Below are 25,377 nucleotides of genomic sequence, written 5' to 3' on the forward strand. Positions count from 1 at the left end.
TCAAGATCTGATGATTTTGTATTTTAAAACCTAAGTGACTATTAATACAGGGAAAGTATGGTGTTTTCGTTTTATAGACAATAACTGTCTACTCGTAAGACCGAAACTGTACAATAGTACACCAATAAATGAAAAATAACATCTGCACGTGGCACTATATATTTAAATAATTCATAGGAGCTGCGGACCGAATGTAAATTAATGTCTATTCTATTCAATTTTCGAATTTCATGTAAAAATAAATCGATTGCGTCCGTGACAAGAGCATCTCAGTGGCCTGCTTTGGATAGGTTTCCTCTCTAGGTACATTTTTACAGCTGACAGTATACTACTACTAAACTCGACTGATTCACTCTCCGAAGAATAAATCAAATAAAATATCTTCCGGGAGTGTTGATAGCGCCAACTCAAATCTTTCTTGGTAATTAGGCTATATTTTAAGCGCTCAGCAACACCAAAAAGTTTTCGTCAATGTTCTCAATCGTGGAGCAGACGTAAACCACATTACCCTTACTCAAGTGTAGCAAGTCGCGTACTTTATTAGAGGTTTTCTCAAACTGTGAATCATACGACATTTAGGCATAGATTGTATTTGTGTTACGGTGCAATTCCACGTCGCATGGTAAAGATCTACTGGACATCAAGTATGTAAATGGGCAGTGTACTAGAATTATGTTAATTAGCTTGGAATCCTCTTCATCTTCCCAATAGATCCGTTCAGTACAGGGTATTTTACAATTCCTGTCACACCCTAGTAGGAGTGGTACACAATTTGAAGATGCGATCACTTTCAAACCTCCTGCTTCACGGAACGCACACAACGGAGACAATGAGCTCTGACCTATATGCTCTATAGGGGCTGCTTCACATGACGATCATGGTGTTTGTTGCACAAGGCTCATCTGCGATGAATGCTCTGATACACAAACCCTGGTCTGTGCAGATTGAGTTATGCTGTCGCTAGAACCCCTTCAGGATGATCTTCTTCCAATAGGACAAGAGTCTCATACCCAAGACTTCATACGGCTGCACAAAAAAAGACCGAGTGGAGTTGAATGCGGCGACTGCGATAGCCAAGGAGTTGGCCCACTTCGACTGATCCACCTTTCACCATATGTTTGGTTGAGATGCTCGTGGACGCCACATGCAAAATGCGCAAATGCGCCATCCTGATGGGTTTACACCTGCTGATGGAGTGACAGTGGCAAACCTTCCGTTAACTCCGCCAGTACCCGTTGTAGGTACGTCCAGTATGTGGTACCCGTTAGGCGGTACAAAAGAACGTACGGCCCAATAACGTGACCATAAATGATACCAGTCCATACATTTACACCGAACCGTTCCTGAAATCGGCATGAATGTGTGGCACGAGGATTTTTGTCGTCCCACATGTGGCTGTTTCGATAAGTCCAGAAGAGCCTTTCTGCTGAAGAGAGCTTCGGCACTAAAAAGAACGCGACATGGAATTTAGAGTACGTCAGCACAATAATGTAGAAACCACGTATAGAAATAAACATGATCCTGAAAATCTGCATGCGTGTTCTATCGATAGTAAGGGTGGATTTGCTTGACGCGCAGAAGATGCCTGACACTCGAGTGGGGCGCGTCCGTGGCATGGTCAGTGTTTCGAGTAACCGCCGTCGGATTCTCTTCAAACTGACGAAGGGCATCCTCTTTAAAGTAGAGAGTGCGGTGCGTCCTTGGAACACCAGGTCAGCCATCCTAGCTGTGAATGTACGCGTTTTATCTACGTCTCCATCTACCTGCATACTCCGCAAGACACCGTACGGTGAATGGCGGAGGGTAGCGCGTACCACTAATAGCCATTTCCTTTCCTGTTCCACTCGGAAATAGAGCGAGGGAAAAACGACTGTAAGAGGTCCGAGCAGATGTAATTTTATGTAAGAGGTCCGAGCAGATGTAATTTTATGTAATAGGTCCGAGCAGATGTAATTTCGATGTATTGCTCATGCGCTGCCTGCGATATGCAAGGTCTCTGACCAGAGAGCAGTGTTGACTGCAGTAGGAACTGTGTAGCTGCAGCAGTAAGTTGTTGCTAGTCTGGAGTCTGCTCTGGTCTGGTCTGGTGTATCGTGTTGGCTGGGCCGGTCGCGGTGCGGCGATGCCGGAGCTTGAGTATTATTGTACACTCCTGGAAATGAAAAAAAGAACACATTGACACCGGTGTGTCAGACCCACCATACTTGCTCCGGACACTGCGAGAGGGCTGTACAGGCAATGATCACACGCACGGCACAGCGGACACACCAGGAACCGCGGTGTTGGCCGTCGAATGGCGCTAGCTGCGCAGCATTTGTGCACCGCCGCCGTCAGTGTCAGCCAGTTTGCCGTGGCATACGGAGCATCATCGCAGTCTTTAACACTGGTAGCATGCCGCGACAGCGTGGACGTGAACCGTGTGTGCAGTTGACGGACTTTGAGCGAGGGCGTATAGTGGGCATGCGGGAGGCCGGGTGGACGTACCGCTGAATTGCTCAACACGTGGGGCGTGAGGTCTCCACAGTACATCGATGTTGTCGCCAGTGGTCGGCGGAAGGTGCACGTGCCCGTCGACCTGGGACCGGACCGCAGCGACGCACGGATGCACGCCAAGACCGTAGGATCCTACGCAGTGCCGTAGGGGACCGCACCGCCACTTCCCAGCAAATTAGGGACGCTGTTGCTCCTGGGGTATCGGCGAGGACCATTTGCAACCGTCTCCATGACGCTGGGCTACGGTCCCGCACACCGTTAGGCCGTCTTCCGATCACGCCCCAACATCGTGCAGCCCGCCTCCAGTGGTGTCGCGACAGGCGTGAATGGAGGGACGAATGGAGACGTGTCGTCTTCAGCGATGAGAGTCGCTTCTGCCTTGGTGCCAATGATGGTCGTATGCGTGTTTGGCACCGTGCAGGTGAGCGCCACAATCAGGACTGCATACGACCGAGGCACACAGGGCCAACACCCGGCGTCATGGTGTGGGGAGCGATCTCCTACACTGGCCGTACACCACTGGTGATCGTCGAGGGGACACTGAATAGTGCACGGTACATCCAAACCGTCATCGAACCCATCGTTCTACCATTCCTAGACCGGCAAGGGAACTTGCTGTTCCAACAGGACAATGCGCGTCCGCATGTATCCCGTGCCACCCAACGTGCTCTAGAAGGTGTAAGTCAACTACCCTGGCCAGCAAGATCTCCGGATCTGTCCCCCATTGAGCATGTTTGGGATTGGATGAAGCGTCGTCTCACGCGGTCTGCACGTCCAGCACGAACGCTGGTCCAACTGAGGCGCCAGGTGGAAATGGCATGGCAAGCCGTTCCACAGGACTACATCCATCATCTCTACGATCGTCTCCATGGGAGAATAGCAGCCTGCATTGCTGCGAAAGGTGGATATACACTGTACTAGTGCCGACATTGTGCATGCTCTGTTGCCTGTGTCTATGTGCCTGTTCTTCTGTCAGTGTGATCATGTGATGTATCTGACCGCAGGAATGTGTCAATAAAGTTTCCCCTTCCTGGGACAATGAATTCACGGTGTTCTTATTTCAATTTCCAGGAGTGTAGTACACGTCGAGACTCTGAGAACCAGAAAAAGTAAAGGCATTCACCACGTCTCCAATATTAAACCCTTTATTGAATGAACATACTTTATGATTTATCACACTATAATGCCATTTTCTGATTTTTATATGACCAATGATGCAATTATATTTATGTGACTACTTACTGATGATTATCACATTTTTTCTTGGCAAATGCATGGCAAGGTAAGGTTAGCTAGTCGCTTTTCTTGTCGTTACACATCAGACCGTGCACATTTTTCCAGATAAACTTACATATTTTATGACCAATTATGCAATTCTATCTATGTGATTACTTACTGATGATTGTCATATTTTTTTCTTGGCAAGTGCCCGGCAAGGTAAGGTTAGCAGGTAAGGTCGCTTTTCTTGTCGTTATATATCAGACCGTGCACATTTTCCATTTTTCGTGTATGTATGATTGTTTTCCTGTATGCACTATGAAATGTTTAAGATGTAACAAACACCAGTTGACTTTGACATTTTTCCTTATGATACATCAATATCTTGACTGTTCTACACTTTTGGCTACTGCATTATGATACTCTGTGTAGATTTTTGCACCTGAACACTGTCTATGTTTTTGACATAATACGTTTTCTGTCATGCTATGCTGTATGCTTAAATATATCACTAGAAACAAGTTTTTATTTAATAAGTATGTGATTTAAATGCAAGATATTAATCCTTATTCATCATTTTCAGAAAGCAATAACGTGTAAAAGAAATAAATTAAACAAACCACAGTGAATTACTATGAAATGGTAATTTCACCTTCGGAATGAACGAAAGAAGATGCAATATCTCATAATGAAGAGTAAATGGATCAGAATTAACAAGCATTAACAAGAATATACTATACACATCGTATGATAGCAGTCTTAACCAATTTTTTCTTTCAGAATACGAGGCGACTGATGCAGGCTCTCAGACAGAACTACACATCTTAGTTTTAGTGATGAAATATGCTAGAAATAAGAAACTCTATACTATGAATAGTTGTATGAAGTAAATAGTAATATGAATAATGACACATCTTAGTTTCAGTGATGAAATTTGCTAGAAATAAGAAACTCATTACTATGAATAGTTGTGTGAAGTAAATGGTAATATGAATAATGAAGTGTCTATTTTTTGCAGATGATAATAAATGATGATGAATAGTTATATGAAGAATACACTAATATGAATAATGAAGTTTTTCTTTGCAGGTGATGATAGTGATGGCCACTTAACGCACCACTCTTAAGTTTTTCTTTGCAGATGAGAATAATGATGACGTTTATATATTTACTGTTAGTTAAGAGATGCTATGTAGTTATTTAAGTGTTTTTTTGCAGTTCGTTTTGACAGTAGGTCTTATGTCGCATGGTATAATGACTGAATGTTTTGGAAAGGACAGCTAGAGTACATACATATTGAGTATACGTTTCATTACCTGTTAATTCGAAGTTCACTACTTTTCAGCATAATATGCGTTTCTTCTTTCAGCTCAATAATCCATTTTGTATTTTTTCTAGGAGAAGCTATTCATGAAATTAATGTGCTATAAGCAGTTAGTCATTAAACCTGTTCTAGTACTTGCATTTTTTTTACCCATTTGTGTGTGTCATTCATGAATGTGATCACATATACTCTACTTGTTTCATAACCTCGCTACATCTGACTCATGACGAATGGCGTTACTAATCCTTATTTGCAGCAATAAGTCAAAAGCAAATATTTTTATGCCCCAGCAATTAATTATCGATCCCAACACAATGCATTGCTAGCACAAAAAAAGTATTATCAGTCCCAAATAATGCTACTAGTTTAAGAGAGTTCTGAGTAATACTGAATGATATTTTCTAACCACAGACCTTGAGTAATAGTTACAGTGTGTTACATTTTAAATATGTCATATGTCACTTGAATGATGAGTTCTGAGTAATACTGAATGATGTTTTGGAACAATGTATAAATGCTGTGCCAATAATTTCGGTAAATAATATTTTTGTTATACTCTATAAATCCTATGCCAATAATTAACTCTCATTTTGAATGATGACTTTTGAATAATACTGAATAATGTTTTATAAAACTATATGAATACTTTGTAACTGGCCAATGAATGCCACTGTTTCTTATATTTTAAATTTGTCTTATGTCACTTACATGCTATTATATATGAATACCAGTAGCTTGATGCTACACTCATTAGCTCTTGTTTTGAATGATGACTTCTGATGGTTTGTAGCTGGCCAATGAGTGCCAATGATTACTATAACTAGATGAATTATGTTAATGCTATGCCATTAATTAACTCTTGCTCTGAATGATCACTTTTGAAATATGCATAAAATGGTTTGTAACTGGCCAATGAGTGCTAATGTTCAGTGTAATCAGATGACTTATGAATAATATTCTGTAATAGTTCATACATAGTACAGAAATGTTTAGTAACTAGGCAATGAGTGCCACCAATTACTCAAAACGGTTGATAGACTAGTGTAATTCTCAATGATGACTAGCATAAGACTTAATGTCCTTCACCTTCTGACCTAATTACCATAAATTACTGCAATATCCGTTTGGCCTGTCCATCCTCATCATCATGGAGCACTATACTTAGTTTTTGCACTAATTCTACGTTTGTGAAAGAGTATGGATTCTGCAAGAGTTTGGTGTTGACACATCATGCTGTCCACCACCTTGAACAGTGGAGATGTTATTACGGTCCCACTGTTTGGTGTACCTAATGTACTACCAAAATGATAACATTGAATATTAATACGACATTCCAGTGTCTTGGCTACACTGATTAATACTTCAGGTAAGAGAACTTCAGATTGTCTCACTTGGTGTTGTGCTTCTGTAGAAAGATATGGACTTTCAGTGCAGCTACGTGCAACCTACTGTGCTACAACCATGATGCAATCCTTCCCTTTCCTATCCTAGTTCTTGTAAAATGGTAAAAATATATACAGTGCGTGTGCACTTTATGTCATTTGTTAACATGTTTTATACTCATTCGGTATACTAGTTCTTGTAAAATGGTAGAAATATATACAGTGCGTGTGCACTTTATGTCAATTGTTAATATGTTTTGTACTCATTGGGTATACATTTTGTCATTTCTTGCTATGTTCTGTACTCAGTGCATGTGCACTCTATTTCATTTTATGTTCTGCACTTATATATATGTATATACTCTGTGACTGTAAACTTAGTTAATTAAGAAAAATTTGTTGCTCATGGCAAGTCCAATTGACTCACCATCGCTGCCAAATTTTTGCTCCTTCTCCCCCCCCCCACCCCCCCCACCCCCCGCCAGTGGAGGGTTATGTAAGAGGTTAAGAGGTCCGAGCAGATGTAATTTTATGTAAGAGGCCCGAGCAGATGTACTGCAGATGCAATTTTATGTAATAGGTCCGAGCAGATGTAATTTCGATGTATTGCTCATACGCTGCCTGCGATATGCAAGGTATAAGAGAATCGCTGACCAGAGAGCAGTGTTGACTGAGTAGGAACTGTGTAGCTGTAGCAGTAAGTTGTTGCTAGTCTGCGCTAGTCTGGAGTCTGCTCTGGTCTGGTATAGTGTATCGTGTTGGCTGGGCCGGTCGCGGTGCAGCGATGCCGGAGCCTGAGTATTATTGCATAAAGTAAAAAGCAGCCTCGCGCATATCTAGTAATGTTATCTGAACTCCCGTGTAAATGTTTTAAACATGTCCTAATAATAATCGTGTCACATAAAGTAATTTTTAACAAGCATTCATTTCAATTTAAAGAATTTACTAATTTCTCCGATCCATGATCATTCCGATTGTTGCAAAAGAAAAATCAGTTGCTTCCTTTCATAAATGACAAATCTATCGGCCAGCATTCCACAGAGCTGTGCCGGAAAAATTAATTGTAAGAGCAGATATTTGGCGACTTTATTGAAGTAAGAATTTTTGCTTTTTTATTCAGAATGATCTTACAGAGCCATGACGCAGCACTGCTGTCGTCCAAAATTTACCAGGTCACTGAATTTATTTTTTATTACGAGATTTAGGAATTTTTCTGTTTCAAGCTTACATTAAATGAGAAAAGAATTTTGTGGGTACATTAAATGGGAAATAAATTTTGTGTGGAGGTTAAATGTGAAAGAATGAATTTTGTGGGGAGGTTACACTAAAATTAGAATCACTATCCATAATATTTATTTTATTATTTTTTGTGGGGAGGTTACACGACGAACTCTAATTTATCGCACCTTATCATCGTGGTCTTTTCGTGCAATATACGTTGTCGCAGTAGAATCATTCTACAGTCGGCCTCACCTGCCGCTTCTCTAAATTTCTGCAGTAGTGTCTTGCAAAAAGAGGGCGGTCTTCCCTCCAGGGATTCACATTTGAGTTCATAAAGTGTGCTGATGGAAGCTACTGGTAAGAAATCCATCAGCGCGTCTCTGAATTGATTCAATACAATCCTTTAAAACGACCTAGTGGGAATCCCTAAGGCACTAACAATAGTCATGAATGGGTCACAGTAGTGTCCTTTAAGCCGCCTTCCTTCTGGATAGACTACACTTCCCCCAAATTCTCTGAGTAAAACGATGTCAAGCATTTGCCTTCCACACTATCAACCTGACGTGCACATTCGGTTTCATATTGCTTTACGGCCTTACCCCTAGATATTTAATCGATGTGATTATGTCAAACAGCACCCTGCTAACGTTGTACTCGAAAGTTACGTGATTGTTTTTCCTGCTCATCAACTTACAAATTTTTACATGCAGAACAAGTTGCCATTTATGACACCAACTAGAAATTCTGTCGAAGTCAGTTCGCATACTTCTTTCGTCACTGTAGAACACCTTCCCCTACACTACAGTGTCATTAGCAAACAATCGTAAGTCGCTGCTCTCCCCGTCCGTCGATCATTTACGTACACAGTGAATAAGAGAAAACCTATCACACTTCCCTGGGGCAGTATTGACCGTACCCTCATCTCTATTAAACACTGGCCGTCGAGGACAACGTATTGGGTTCTATTACCCAAAAAATCTTCGACTCAATAACATGTCTGGGAACCTAAAGCATACACTCATACATTCTTTAACAGTCTGCAGTGGGGCACCGTGTCAAACGCTTTCCGGAAATCTGGGAATATGGAATGTGCATGTTGTTTGTATTATATGACGTGAGAAAACGGCAAGCGAAGTTTCGCAGCAGCTGTTGTAGGCGGACGAAGGGCAGAGGTGATCTGTAAAATTTTCTCAATACGTGCATTGCGTGAAACGTTAATTAATAACATCTATGTATGCTCTTCGAAACTGTATTCCGCCAACCTGTGCTGTCTCGGTGTTCCTCACGGCTCTATAAACGGACTGACAAGTGAACAGACCTTAAATGATTACAGAAGGCACATTATGTCAGGTGACTGTCGACGGTGCTCTCTTCGCAGTTTGTGTGCGAACCGTGAAGCGGAAGTTCTTCAGACTTATTTCATATCCATTTTATGTTCATTTCAGGACAAAGGTTCCTTATCAAAATTAAAGCCTTTCTACAATATGTAGAAGGTTTTAATGGATATTGTGAAACGTCCTGTATATGGCTCTCGTGTCTGCCAACGGATCATGTGTAAGCACAGCAATCTTTCTTTGTCAGATTTGGTACTCGTTACCACTGGTAAGTAGCAACCGCAATTCTTTTTTCCTCTCTTAGTTACGATTTTAGTGATTATTGTACCTGGTGAAGATATTAACGTGTAGCTGAATAGTTAATTTTCAACAGGAGCTATGGTGAATGAAAATTAATGTACTTTATCGCCCAGAAAGTAATGTACCACATTTTTTCTTCAGCGATTGGTTATTGAACGCATTCAAACGAACACACAAGAGAGAATAACGTTTCGCCTGCAATCGGTATTTTTACACGTAATCTTCTTCCCGTTCTATGGTCTTCCTCCAGCGAGACACAAGGGCGTGCATCTCGTGTCAGTACCACTCATTGTTCTGGTCGGGAAGCCATTTCTTCATAGTACAATCACGTCTTCGTCATCCTCAAAACGTCTGCTGCGAATGGCATTCTTTAATGGCCCAAATTAGTGGAAATCTGAGGGAGATTGGTTAGGGCCGTAGGATGTCCAACCCTGTTTAGTGATGTGTTCTGAAGTCCTCAAACGTTCATGAGGTCGATTTTTATCATGTTGAATCAGTCACCTGGGTTATAACGGCTGGCGAAGTTTCTGAAAGCGCTTCTTGAGTTTGGTTAATGTGATCACGTATGCTCCAGAATTAATGGTGTTGCCTCTTGGCATCACATTAGCCCTCACAGTCCCAGAACACAGGAATTATGACCTTTCCAGCAGAAGCAGTTGGTTTGAATTTTTTCTTCCATGAAGAGTGAGGATGACGCCAGTCCATCGACTGTCGGTTTGTTTGGGGCTCAAAACGGTGAATCCAAGTTTCAATCACCTGTCATAATCCGGGACAAGAAGGCTTCCATCTTAGCTTCACAAACGTTGCACCAACTCAGGAGATACGTTTTCCTAGGAGATTTGCGTTCCGTCGCAAGACAGCACGGAACTCGTAGCGCACACATTTTAGAGTAATCAAGGACATGGATGATTGAATCCACACTTCCTCTGAAGATTGACAGCTTCAGCGCCAACTGCCAAATCGTTACACGTCGGTCGTCGCGAATGAGAATATCACCAGCCGCAGCCTGTCAAGTGTGACAGCCATGGGCGGTCTCCCCGCTCGCTGCAAATCACGGTGCTCCGTCGAACCGCCTTCTGATGAGCCCGTCCTCTGTGGCCAGCGACTAACCGTACTTACATCGACTACGGATGCTCCATAAACTGCACCTAAACGTTCGTGACTGTTACCAACTGTTTCCTTCTCAGCAGTGACAGGTTCAATGACGGCAAGCTGCTCGTGACGTACGTCACTTACATACACTATTTTGAAACATTCCTGCACAGCTGCCGCGCGGGGTAGCCGGATAGTCTAGGGCGCCTTTTCACGGTCCGCGCGGCTCCCCCCGTCGGTGGTTCGGGTCCTCCCTCGGGCATGGGTGTGTGTGTTGTCCGTAGCGTAAGTTAATTTAAGTTAGACTAAGTAGTGTTAGGCTTAGGGACCGATGACCTCGGCAGTTTGGTCCCATAAGACCTTACCACAAATTTAAAAAAAAAAAATAAATAAATAAATAAAAATAAAAAATTTCTTGCAGCTGCGCTGTCTGTCGGATAAAATGGAAAATTTGTGCACGCACTCCGGAAACGTCAAGTAATGCATACCTACAGCTCCGTATTCGTACCACTGTTATTGGCTGAGGAAAAGAAGTGGTACATAAGTCTATGGACGATCCTCTTAGATGCTACTTTTGCTATGCGAAGTAGCTATCCTACACTTTTAAATATATAGCACTAGAAAAAAATTGCACTTCCTGACTGCAAAGGTTTCTTTCAGGTGTGGTGCAACTTGATTTTTGCTACAGTAAAATTGGTTCTCGTGAATTAAAATTTAGAAATCCGCAGCGAGGTTATTATAGCCTCGGTTAGCCAATCAGCATATCCCTGTAAATAATTAAACAATTGTACTTTTATTATCCTCGTTACTCTTTGATATTATTAGCACGAATTTCAATATCTCGCTGCCAGACGTTTATTGCTTATCACATTGTTTTTCTAGAAATAACTATTTCCCGTGATGTAGTATGGTCTTCGACGTCTTTTCATCAAGAGTCAGTCCATTAAGTTTTCCGTATCCGACATAACCGCTACCTCAATTACGCTTATTTCAATTTCAATGAAATGGCTCTGAGCACTATGGGACTTGACATCTGAGTTCATAGTACCCTAGAACTTAGAACTACTTAAACATAACTACCCTAAGGACATCACACACACCCATGCCCGAGGCAGGATTCGAACCTGCGACCGTAGCGGTCGCGCGGTTCCAGACTAAAGCGCCTAGAACCACTCGTCCACTATTTCAATTTCAGATACACTTCTTTTCTTCTTTAGTTTTTAAATATATCGCTTCCTTAAGTTGACCCAGAATAACTGATCTACGATACAACATTTCCGGTGGAAACTATTTCATGTCAAAGGTAATGTACACAGTATCTACACAAATTAAATTTCTATGAAACAAGAAAATCAAAGTCGTTAAACGCCTTAAATAATAACATTAAAGATTACCAATATTAGAGAAACAAATCCTTAAAACATTATCACTAATTTGTTTTTACGGATATTAATTTATTTCAGCCCAGAAATTGACTAGCTTAAAGGGCACTGTGTCTGGCCAGAAGTAAATCTTTCTGTATATTTTGTCGGACACAACGCACAGAAATGTAAGTGCTGAATATTCTGTGACACTTCGTAGTCACAAAATGTGATTTGGTTCCCAAGAAAATTCCATCGTATCAATGATATTTTTGGCGTCCCTAGTACGCTCCTTGATCTGTTCAGGGATTTCCAAATCTACCAGTCCAGATTTCCATCATTCTTTTCTGCAACTTTTTGAGACTAACTCGCTATAGCTAGTCCTCATTCATTATGTGTGCCTTTTAAAGTGATTGGACTGCTCGTGAAACTTTTTTTGTGAATTTCAGTATTTTTGTACTTTGCTGATACCCATACAGACGGTGGTCTCTGTTGGTTCAGGCCCAATACCATTCTGTAAATTGGAAATTTGGTGGTAAGGTCTTACGGGACCAAACTGCTGAGGTTATCGGTCCCTAAGCTTAAACACGACTTAATCTAACTTAAACTAACTTACGCTAAGGACAACACAGAGGGAGGACTCAAACCTCCGATTGGGGGAGCCGCGAATACCATTCTGTATTCACGGCAACTTCACGTATTGTGCAGACTATGCGATTCCAGCTACGACATAGACTCTGTCAGTGGTTGTCAGCATAAGACTTCCTCTAGTTAATCTGCTTGTTTCATTCACGGTTATATCCACCTGTTTACATACGTGTCGACATTCGTTAAACAAGGAGCAGCCGAGTGTAAGTCTAATGCACGTAGTGGTGCCTGCACGTTTAAATAAAATGTTGTTCCTGGCAGCTGCTTTCTGTTCTGTTCACATAGTGTTCTTTATGTACAAATACGATGTCCAAGGTGAGTGCAAAATATGTCGGTTTGAAGCAGTGTTCAAGTTCAGAGGCTTCCCATGTGATTCACAATTAATTATGGTTCAGGGGTACAGTCATTGCTTAGTAATCGAAACATCCTCAGGCCCGGGTTGGAACGTAACCACCGCTTAAATTTTGAATAAAAATCACCAGCAGTAACGGCCGAAGACTCCCAGCATAAAATGTCACACTCATTCTGTCAACGCCCAACGGCGAACAGGGCACTCTCTTGCGCCTTGGGTGGGAAAAATACCCCTAAGTGCTAATGAATCTGCAGTGATCAACGGTATGAGGCTGCAGAAGGCAATGGAAACTCCTGCATTAAAGACAGATAATGTGTATCTATAGGACATATGGCCTGTAACTGAAAAAGTGTTATGATGATCTCTCCACTGGCAAACGTTTCTGGACTAGTCCCCCATTCGGATCTCCGAGAGGGGATTGCCAAGGGGAAAAGTGAGCATGACAAAAAGACTGAATAATCAAAGAAGTGATAACGTTCTAGAAGTCGAGGCGTGGAATGTCTGAAGTTTGAACGTGACAGGGAAGCTAGAAAATCTGAAAAGGGAAATGCTAAGGCTCAGTGTAGATATAGTAGGGGTCAGTGAAGTGAAATTAGAAGAAAACAAGGACGTATGATCAGAGGAGTACAGGGTAATATCAACAGCAGTAGAAAATGGTATAACTAGAGTAGGGTTCATTCAGATTAGGAAGGTAGGGCAGAGGGCGAATTAGTGTGAACAGTTCAGTTATAGGTTTGTTTTCATCAGAATCGCCTGAAAACCAATGCCGACAATAATAGCTCAATTATACATAGCGAGGTCGCTAACCGAAGATAGAGAGAAAGTATTTGAAGATATTAAAAGGGTAATTCGGTTCGTAAGGGAGATGAAAATCTGATGGTCATGGGGCATCGGAGTGTGATTGTAGAGGAAGGAGCAGAAGAAAGGGTTACGGCATAACGTGGTCTTGGTACTACGAATCAGAGAGGAGAAAGACTAAGTTCTGCAATAAATTTCAGCTAGTAATAGCGAAGACTCTGTTCAAGAACCACAAAAGAATGAAGTATACTTGGAAAAGTTCGGAAGGTACGGGAAGACTTCAGTTAGATTACGTCATGGTCAGGCAGAGACTCCGAAATCAGATACTAGATTGTAAGGTGTACACAGGAGCATATATATAGACTCAAATCAGAGTTTAGTAGTCATGAAGAGTAAGCTGAAGTTAAAGAAATTAGTCAGGAAGGAACTATGCGCAACCGCGCGATTGCTACGGTCGCAGGTTCGAATCCTGCCTCAGGCATGGGTGTGTGTGATGTCCTTAGTTAGGTTTAAGTAGTTCTAAGTTCTAGGGGACTGATGACCTCAGATGTTAAGTCCCATAGTGCTCAGAGCCATTCGAACCATTTGATGTGAACTATGCGCAAAGAAGTGGGATACAGAAGTACCAAGGAATGAAGTGTAACACCCCACCCATCACTTATCTTGTTTTGGTGTGTGTTCACCCCAGGTAATTGACTAACAGATCAACAGAGAGTGCAAAACTGCCGCATTGTCGGATAACACAAAGAAAGTAATAAGGCCCTGTGACTCCTGATTGATCTGCGGTGGCAGTTTTGACATTAATTGGTCCAGAATTGATCCCTTTTAATTAAAAAGGGGTGCACATTGGTGTTATATTCAGCTATTGAACACCAGATGCAAATGTTGAACATAAAATTAATTAAGAAAGTGACTTGGGATTTCAACTACCTGATTGAAAACAGATGCAGTCGATTAGCACAGATTTATTTTAACTCATGACCTTCAATCATCACGTTACATAACTCTTCTAACAGGCAGTGGTAATAAATTGCGTTTGCGTGGGGTAATGCACGATAAATCAAAAGTAATTCCTATCGACTGACCCAGGTGTAATGCGAAGTGGGAGAAGAATTCCACAATACACGGCCCATGAAACCCTCATGGAACTTTGTCAACGTGATCCAACAAATTAATCAGTGGCTGGAGCGGGCGCAATATCACCGAATACAGTGTGGCGGAGTTGTGTCGTTGGGTGGACGTTGGCCGACCTCGTGGTGCAGCAAGGCTGCGCTCGTCTATTCAGTCCTAGCTATCTTGCTCAGTACATGGCTGAACCAAAACTTCCTATCTCCAGGCTCAATCATTCCATTTGCTAAGTCCTAAACTGCAGAGATGCTCACTCTTTCTCAGGCAAGCTGAGTAAAGAACACCACGTCCCCACTCTAGGCAAGCTGGGAATGGAAGACCTCTACGGAGACTTCTCACAGTCCACTCTGCACCTCAGTTTCCCCTCCAGCAAAATCACTTACGCCAATTGCAGCGCAAGTCGCGTTAATTATGCGTCGCTTCCCAGTGCTGACCAATGCCTGCTCTGGGAAGTGAACAAATTCCCACAAAATTTCCCTTCCTCTCAACTTCTGCTATTTAGCTCCTCCCAGGCCACCCATCAAGGTTAGCGTCTGCACAAACACCAAGTTTTCCGGAATTCTGACTCCCAGGAGAGTACTTCAAATTCCTTGGTCCTACGTTCCCATCGGAGGCCAGCATATTTCATTCTATCGCTCTTCACCTGATTTACTTCAGACACCGCGGACCATGAATTCAGTGTGAAGTTGCTATAGTCACGAACACGCATATTTTGACCTCTGTTGACCGTTCCACCGTAGCTTTGTGCGGCTTTCTCGCATGTTTCACTGAAAACGGGATGACGGGCATTTATCAACAGGCGTACAAGTCCTCCGTCTGCTTCCCAGTACACCAGCATGGGGTCAACCACCCCCCCTCACTATCACTCATCTTAAGGCAGCTGGAGGCCGTGCCCCGTTACCGCTTTCTCAAGAGTTTGAGCCCCCCTAAGCTGCCTATTGTCACTTCCCTTCGCCGCTCCCCAGCCGCATGCCGTGGTCAACTCGAATACTTCCCTGGGGTAAACTAGCCTCCAGTAAATCGACGCATTTCCACGAAGTTTTCATGTTGAGTGAACTACTTTAAAACCATCACCTGACATTAATTATTCCAATACGTCCATACTATACCCTCTACAAGATGTATTGTGCCTTGTCAGTCATTTTTGTTCAGCCCTACTGTTGGCTCAACGTGAGTTAGGTGATCTTTAATGACTTCATGTAAGGGGCATAGTTCTTGTCATCTTAGGGAAGATGTATCCTTGAAGTTCTCTAAGGCTATAGAACTGCGATAAGGAATAGCATAAAACACAGTTCATCTAAAGAGGAATGGAAATCTCAGAAAAGTGCATTCACAGAAGTCAGAAGGACTAACACAGCACACAGATAAGTGAAAGCAATCTTCAACTAAATTAAAAGCAAACTTGGTAACATTAAGAGTACAATAGGAATTCTTCTGTTCAATGCTGGGGAGAGAGCGGATAGGTGGAAAGAGTATATTGAAGGCCTCTTGGAGGGGGGGGGGGGACTTGTCTGAGGACGTGATAGAAAAAGAAACAGCAGTCGGAAGAGAAGAGATAGGGAGTCAAGTATTAAAATCAGAATTTAAAAGACCTTTGGAGAACGTAAAGTCAAATAATGCAGAAGGAATACGTAACATTCCTTCAAAATTTCGAAAATCATTAAGGAAAGTGGCAAAATGGTTCAAATGGCTCTGAGCACTATGGGACTTAACTTCTGAGCTCATCAGTCCCCTAGAACTTAGAACTACTTAGACCTAACTAACGTAAGGACATCACACACATCCATGCCCGAGGCAGGATCGAACCTGCGACCGTAGCGGTCACAAGGTTCCAGATTGAAGCGCCTAGAACCACCAGTCGTTTTGCTGCCACTTTCGCCGGCCGGAGTGGACGACCGGCTCTAGAGGCTTCAGGACGGGACCGAGCTGCTGCTACGGTCACAGGTTCGAATCCTGCCTCGGTCATGGATGTGTGTGATGTCCTTAGGTTAGTTAGGTTAAAGTAGTTCTAAGTCTAGGGGACTGATGACCTCAGATATTAAGTCCCATAGTGCTTAGAGCCATTTGAACCATTTGAATGTCAAATGGAATAAGATGTTCAAAATCCTGAGAAAATTTGATATATTCAGAGGGAACAATAAGAGTGAAAGTCCAAGAACGCTCGGATAAAAAAGGGTGTGAGACAGGGATGTAGCCTTTCGCCTCTACCGTTCAATCTGTACATTGGAGAAGCAACTACTGAAATAAACGAAAGGTTGAAGAGTGGAATTAAATTTCAAGAAGAAAGAATATCAGTGATAAAATTCGCTAACGTCATTGCTATCCTTATTGAAAGTGGAGAAGAATTACAGGATCTGATGAATGGAATGAGCAGTGTAATGAGTATAAAATGCGGACTGAGAGTAAATCGAAGTAAGACGGAAAATAATAAGAAGCAGCAGAAATGAGAACAGCGAGAAACTTAATATCAGGATTGCTGATCACGAAGTATATGGCGTTAAGGAATTCTGCTACATAGGCAGCAAAGTAACCCCTTTGGGCGGAGCAAGAAGGACATCAAAAGCAGACTAGCAGTGCCTCAAAAATGATTCAAATGGCTCTAAGCACTATGGGACTTGACATCTGAGGTAATCAGTCCCCTGGAACTTAGAACTACTTAAACCTAACTAAGGACATCGCACACATCCGTGTCCAAGGCAGGATTCGAACCTGCGACCGTAACGGACGCGCGGTTCCACACTGAAGCGCCTAGAACCTATCGGCCACAGCGGCCGGCAGCAGTGGCAAAAAAAGCATTTCTGGTCAAAAGAGGTCTGTTAGTATCAAACACAGAACTTAATTTGAGGAAGAAATTTCTGAGAATGTGCGTTTGGATCACAATATTATACGGTAGTGCAACATAGGGGTTGGGTTGGGTTGTTTGGGGGAGGAGACCAAACAGCGAGGTCATCGGTCTCATCGGATTAGGGAAGGATGGGGAAGGAAGTCGGCCGTGCCCTTTCAAAGGAACCATCCCGTCATTTGCCTGGAGCGATTTAGGGAAATCACGTAAAACCTAAATCAGGATGGCCGGACGCGGGATTGAACCATCGTCCTCCCGAATGCGAGTCCAGTGTGCTAACCACTGCGCCACCTCGCTCGGTCAGTGCAACATGGACTGTGGGAACTTCATAAGAGAACTGAAGCATTTGAGATGTGGTGCTACAGACGAATGTTGAAAATTAGGTGGACTGTTAAGGTAAGGAATGATGAGGTTCTCCGCAGAACCAGTGAGAAAAGGAGTAAAAGGAAAACACTGACAAGAAGAAGGGACAGGAGGGTTCGTTTCAAGTGCTACTCCGGAATGAAGAGGTTGGCACAGGAGAGGTGTTCGTGGTGGGCTGCATCAAAAGAGCCTGACGACTCAAAAAACGGCTACTTTGTTCGACGCATCTGTGGTACTGGTCATTATGCGGACATCCGGAGACCAGGTACTCAGGCTGTCTCCAAGTGTTCAGCAAGTGCTACAAGTTCAAAGAGCTGTATCGAGATGACTGCATACTGTTTCGTCAGAAGCTTTTGATACATTTTTATACAAAAATCGCCAGAAATTATCCTGTTGTGTGTGAATGATAGAGGATTGCATAGAAATCTGGCTTTGTGGTTAGCAGGATATCAACCGCTTTTGAAGAGTATAAAGCTATTATTAGGACATAGAAAGGGTTGAAGATAAAGGACGAATTTAAAGTGACAGAAATATTTCCAGAATGAGATTTTCACTCTGTAGCGGAGTGTGAACTGATATGAAACTTCCTGGCAGATCAAAACTGTGTGCCGGACCGAGACTCGAACTCGGGACCTTTGTCTTTCGCGGGCAAGTGCACACTCGGTCCGGCACACAGTTTTAATCTGCGAGGAAGTTTCATGACAGGAATATTGTTAGTTTTGTACTTGAAACCAGGAAAATCAAATTAAGAACACTGGGAAATTGTAGCCGGCCGCGGTGGTCTAGCGGTTCTAGGCGCTCAGTCCGGGACCGCGCGACTGCTACGGTCGCAGGTTCGAATCCTGCCTCGGGCATGGATGTGTGTGATGTCCTTAGGTTAGTTAGGTTTAAGTAATTCTAAGTTCTAGGGGACTGATGACCACAGATGTTAAGTCCCATAGTGCTCAGAGCCATTTTTGGGAAATTGTAGTGTCAGCCTCCTTAGATCAGTGGTCAGAGTAGCTGGCCGTTGGTCACTATGCGGAGAGGCTGGATGCGTTTCCTGGTACTGTCACGGATTTTTCTTCAGTCGGTGGGAGGGTGGTGGTGCGGGGGGAGCGGGGGGGGGGGGGGGGGGGGGGGATCTGGAACAGGGCTCAGTCAGCCTCGTGAGGCCGACTGAAAAGCTATTTGAGTGAGAAGTAGCGGCTCCAAGGTCAAGAAGCCGAAATCATTTGGGAGAGTGGTGTGGTATGCTGATCCCCCGCCTATCCATACCATTTCCAACGAAACCATTGGCCGGGGATGACAGGAGGTCGGTCGGTTCCGATTGGCCCATCAGGTCCAGAGTACGGAGCTTTGATTTGCTAATCATATTAGAAAAACATTTTACTGACATAAAACTTGCTGCAGTGACTCATAATGATCGCCATTTTCACACGTTTTGTTTCTCAGATTTTTAAAACAACTGCTGCATCTCCGATCTTCGTTTTGACATGAAAAAGACAGTTGCCCTCATCCTGAAATTTGTTATGAGCATTGCAGTGGATTATAGGTGTGTTCTTGTCTTCTTCCTACATAAGAGGCGACTTATCCAGTTTAATGTGCGCATCGTAGGACGGTGCACCTTTGAATTTGTAGCACTTTCGTGTAGCGATCCCCTTGAAGGAGTCTAAAGCGTCTAGAAGTCGCGTCTCTAGATAGTAAGTCGGGGAATACCTCCTAGATAAGGTTTGGAGCAGCGAAATGAAATTCGTCCCGCGGGCTAAAAGGCAATGCAGCACCTGATGCAGAGAGAGCGGCTGCAACAAAAGGCGTGTGTACTCCGTGTCAGCGGCTGCCTCCCGAGCTGCATAAGTGACGGAATAACACCGCAGATTAAATTTCAAGGATTAAACTGTCTGAATTTGGTATGTACGAGGGTTGTCTAGACAGTAATGCACCGCATTTTTTTTCTCAATGCTACGAATGCGAAACGTTACGTATGTATTATTTGAAGTCTCCTGACAAGGGAAACTCCCCATCGCACCCCCCTCAGAGTTAGTTGTAAGTTGGCACAGGGATAGGTCTCGAAAAACTGAACACAGATCACTCGAGAAAACAGGAAGAAGTTATGTGGAACTATGAAAAAAATATATATATATACAAACTGAGTAGTCCATGCGCAACATAGGCAACATCAAGGACAATGTGAGCTGAGGAGCGCCGTGGTCGCGTGGTTAGAGTGAGCAGCTGCGGAACGAGAGGTCCTTGGTTCGAGTCTTCCCTCGAGTGAAAACTATACTTTCTTTATTTTCGCAAAGTTACTATCTGTCCGTTCATTCATTGATGTCTCTGTTCACTGTAATAAGTTTAGTGTCTGTGTTTTGCGACCGCACCGCAAAACCGTGTGATTAGTAGACGAAAGGGCGTGCCTCTCCAATAGGAACCGAAAACATTTGATCTCAAGGTCATAGGTCAAACGATTCCTCCACAGGAAAACACGTCTGATATATTGTATACGACACTGGTGACGGTATGTGCGTCACATGACAGGAATATGTTGTCGACCCATCTAACTTGCACACTTGGCGAATGGGTAAAAAAATTCTTCTACCTTGCCCGATTTAGGTTTTCTTGTGGATGTGATAATCACTCCCAAAAAAGTGATGAAAACATAAGAGTTTGTCACATAAACTGCAACAAATGAATGAAACAGTTTCACAGTTGCACAGTTTTCCCTGTGCTCTGTCAAAACATATGTTTTTTACGTTTTCAAATGTTTCCGTGTGTAGACCGTCAAATCCTGTATATGTCCAAGCAAATCTGAACATGTCCTGGAATTTTGGAGAGCGAAGTTGATTATGTGTGATAATTGTCTGAAAATAAAAAATTAAACTTTTCAAACGAGAGAAGATTTTAACCTAGGACCTTTCATCCCGCAGCTGCTCACGCTAACCACGGGACCACGGCGCTCGTAAGGTCAGACGTTCCTTGATGTTGCCTACCTTTCACATGGACTACTCAGTTTGTATATTTTGTTTATTTTTTTCATAGTTCCACAGAACTTCTTCCTGTTTTATCGATTGATCTGTGTTCAGTTTTTTAAGGCCTATCCCTGTGCCAACCTATAACTAAATCTGAGGGGGGTGCGATGGGGAGGTTCCCTTGTGAGTGAGCGCGCCAAGTTCCCGTCACTTCCGATAGATAGCGTAGCTCCAGGACAGTTTCAAAATGGCGTCTGTAAGTGACGTACATTACAAACTACGTGCCGTCATTGAATTTTTTACTGCAAAGAAAGAGACCGTGGGAAATGTTCACAAATGCTTGTGCAAAGTCTATGGAGCATCTGCTGTCGACAGGAGTACAGTTAGCAGCTGGGCACGGAGGGTGAGGTCGTCAGAAGGCGGTTCGGCATAGCTCCACGATTTGCAGCCGTCGTGGAGACCATCCACGGCTGTCACACCTGACGTAGCACCCTCGGACTTCCACATGTTTGGGCTATGAAAGGATGCCATTCGTGGAAGACTTTTGAGGACGATGAAGATGTGATTCACAAAGTGAAGCACTGGCTCCACCACAAGGACAAGGATTGATACCGACAGAGCATACACGCCCTGGTTTCACGCTGGAGAAAGGTCATAGAACAGGATGGAGATTACGTGGAAAAACAGGGATTGTAGATAAAACAACATTCTTTCATGTGTGCAATTCTCATTATGTTCAATAAAGAATTTTTGAAGAAAAAGATGTGGTGCATTACTTTCTGGGCAATTCTCGTACATTATGCTTCCTTTCATGTTGAATCAATACCCAGAAGTAAAATAGTCCCTTGTTTGGACATCTGGCGCCAAGGATCGACGATAACTACTTCAAAGGGGGAACAGTCTCAATACCACAAGGTGGTATTGAGACCTGGAATGCAATAAAACTGATAAAGGCAGAAAAACTAGGAAACTTTAAAAGATATTGCACAAGGGAAAGTATGATCATATTAAAAATTGCAGAGAAACGATAGGATGAACGTAGTTAATTGCAGCCAACTTAATGCAGGGTGTCCATAAATTATCTTTACAACTTAATACCTTAATAGCTCTAAAACTATTATAGATATTAACAAATGGTTTTCAACACGTGATAACTAATAAAGTTTTTTATCTTCCAAGTGACGCAACTGTTACGTAAAACTGAACTTGAAAACCTGATAAAATTGTGGACGCCACAGGAGAAATCTCAGTTTGTGGACTGGTTCATACAGAAGGCGCCCGATACCCAAGTGGAACGAAACATTCGAACACGTTATGGAAGGCGACCGCCGACCCGGCCAACTGTTCGGACTGGCATATGTCATTTATGGACGCACGTAAGGTTCTTTAAAAACGGGGGCGGGTCACCCATCTGTTTCAGACGTTAACGTGGTCAAGGTACAGTAAGGGTCTACAAGGAGTCCGACAAAATCGGTGCGTCCGGCGACCAGAGAGTTGGAAATGAGACGATCAATAATGCACAATATCTTGCATAAGTTTCATCGCAACTTACAAAGCGCAGCTGGTTCAGGTGTTAAAGCCCACAGACAAACCTCACCGCGGGCAGTTTGCAATGGACTTGCTAGGCAAGACTGACGCAAACAATGACTTTCTGGGAAAGATTTGACTCTCCGTGAGGCAACGTTTCATTTATCCGTAAACAGGATCGTCATAACGTTCGTATATGTGGTTCATAGCATCCTCATATTACACGTGAAATGAAAAGAGACAGTCCCTAGGTCAATGTTTGGTGAGGAATGATGCACATTGCATCACTGGTCCATTCTTTTTCATCGAGGCTGCCGTCAACGGTAGTGTTTACCTGGACATGGTATTATGCGGACAGTATATCGTAGCAGTCGGCCGCGACCGTAAACAAAAGAAAACTTAAACTGCCCTAGGGGAGAGGAACGGTGCGGGGAAATAAGCCCCGCCTCCCTCTCTAAGGGCTACCAACCTACGTCCGCGTTCTGTACTTCCACGAAAGCAGAACTGACGTAACGATCATAGGCGTCGCTGATTCCTTTTGTTGTGGTGAGAGTCGCATTCGAATCACTTTATGCACCAGGATTAGTCTCTTTCCTCACTTCAAAATAAGAAAAAAAAGCAATCCACAACATAAGAAAAATTGGAATAACAAAGCATTTGGTAATGGCTACAGTGCAATTGTTTGCTTTGGTTAGCAGCAGTAGTTCAGGTCCTTCCTCTAGAGTTACCTTACGCAACTATAGTTCAGAACAGTCCCCACCTAAAAGTGTCACAATATAGTCTCCGTATAATACAACAGTTTTTTGTGCCACAATTGGAACACCTGATGTCATATTCCAGGGGAATTTGGCACCCCCCCCCCCCCCTTCTGTTCTCTAAATATCCGTCAATTTCTAGGTGAAATTTTCAGAATATGTGGATTGTACGAGATGGTCCAAGTCGATGGCCGCCACCAACCACTGACCTCTCACCACTAGACTTCTTTCTTGCTTCTGTAAAGGATCCGGTGTAGCGAAACAAGATCAGAGACCTACGGGACTTGAAGGCACGCATTCGCAATGCATTTGAATACATCACCATGGAGATCTTGAATCGTACATGGAGAGAAATATGAGTCTGACTATACGTTATCCTTGACACATAGGGTGTACACGTTGGTATATATGAGTGAGGAAACAATAATTTATGAGATATTGTTAAGGTTCAAAAAATGGTTCAAATGGCTCTGAGCACTATAGGACTCAACGTCTGAGGTCATCAGTCCCCTAGACTTAGAACTACTTAAACCTAAGGACATCACCCACACCCCTGCCGGAGGCAGGATTCGAACCTGCGACCGTAGCAGCAGCGCTGTTCCGGACTGGAGAACCTAGAACCGCTCGGCCACCGCGGCCGGCTATTGTGAAGGTTATCTAAATAAATAAAAATATGTTTGAAGTACTCTGTTCTGATTGTAAGCTCAGAGCTGTAATAAAAAATGAACTAACGTAATCAAACTTGTATTGTAGTAAAATGAAAGCAAAGCTGCACTCTAATAATAATTGATTGTCGTAATGAAAAGGGAAGTCTTTCTTACAGTAACAGTTATCAATCTGACAGCAAGAATTTTGAACAGTTTAAGTTGCCTGAGTAATTAACTTGGACATGAAACCTAGATTAATTGGCTTTGCAAAATTTGATCACAAAAAATGTCTCCGAATAATATAAGTTGGCCCTGATTAAATAAATAAAGGAAAATCATAATATTTTCTCCTTACCGCTATTCTGCCCAAATCTGGATAACTGCTCTGTCTTGCGCGCCGCTATGCTAAAGCTGCAAATTACTGTATCTACACAGAGACACTCGAGAGGTGCTATAAGTTCTCTGTTAACAGCAAATCTAACTGTTTTTCGATCATACTTAGTTGGATGATCCATTTAAAAAAATTGTAAGAAAAAGGTTGGTAAGGAGATGGAATATACGCATAAATGACAACGCTAAGTTTTTTGTATACTGCGAAAAAATGCTCAAGGCAGATTTTAAATGTAATGAACTTTTTAACATCTAAACACTACACTTTCTATCTCTCATATCTACCAAGTTAGTCCCACGGCGCAACAATAGTGAAAAAAACAACATCATTATAACGTTTGCCTAATATTCCAGTATACTTTCTCCTTCACAAAAAAAATTCATTGATAAATTGAGACTTTAAATTTTAAATGTAATATTGCCATTTCTTCCTCACTCTAACACATGTTAACATTGTCAGCTTCTTCACTCTAACACAGCTAAACATAATCTACTCGCGCTTCCGTACTTCAACGTTGCTTAACATTGTCAGCCTATCTCTACTAACACACCTGAACTTCGACTGCCTCACTCTGCCAAAGCTTAATTGGTTGCTCTATTGCGCCGTCGTGCACATCAAAGATACTCACTTAACTTCTGCGATACAGCTTTACAACATCGCTGCTCGCTCACAATCGATTCAGATACCAGAAATTTAGATACCAAAATTATACATGACACCTATCAATCGTATCATATGTTATTTATTTATTCGTATGACTTACATGTTCATTTTACAGTCTTATTGAAGGGCTTCATGTATAAAAGGTTCAATATACAGAAAAATACACAAAATATAAATAAGCAAACATACAAGCCAGAGATAATGTTATAACTGAATATCTAGGTCTCTTCGTGTCACCAAATGTAGCTAGCTGAGTCCACCAGCAAATTTTCGTACTATACACTCTTCAATCAGATGCTGCATAGTTTGCACAGGATCATCACAGTCACACGCTGGGGCAGTTTTGAACCCCTGTTCATACAAACAGACACCACATCTTCCATGCCCTGTACGGCATAGATTCAAGGGTGTCCATAGTTTTCTAGGAAGATCAGATCCGTTCACACGTTTACTATGATCAGTTGTAAGATGACAATTAGTCGGAGGAAATTTCTGCCAAATGTCTTTCCATTCTTCACAAACATCATGTACAAGAGGCGGATCTTGCATTAGCTAGGATGGTTTTCTAGGTATGAGTCTACTGGCAGATGAAT

This window comes from Schistocerca americana, chromosome 2 (assembly GCF_021461395.2).
Source record: "Schistocerca americana isolate TAMUIC-IGC-003095 chromosome 2, iqSchAmer2.1, whole genome shotgun sequence".
In the NCBI taxonomy this organism is placed as follows: domain Eukaryota; kingdom Metazoa; phylum Arthropoda; class Insecta; order Orthoptera; family Acrididae; genus Schistocerca; species Schistocerca americana.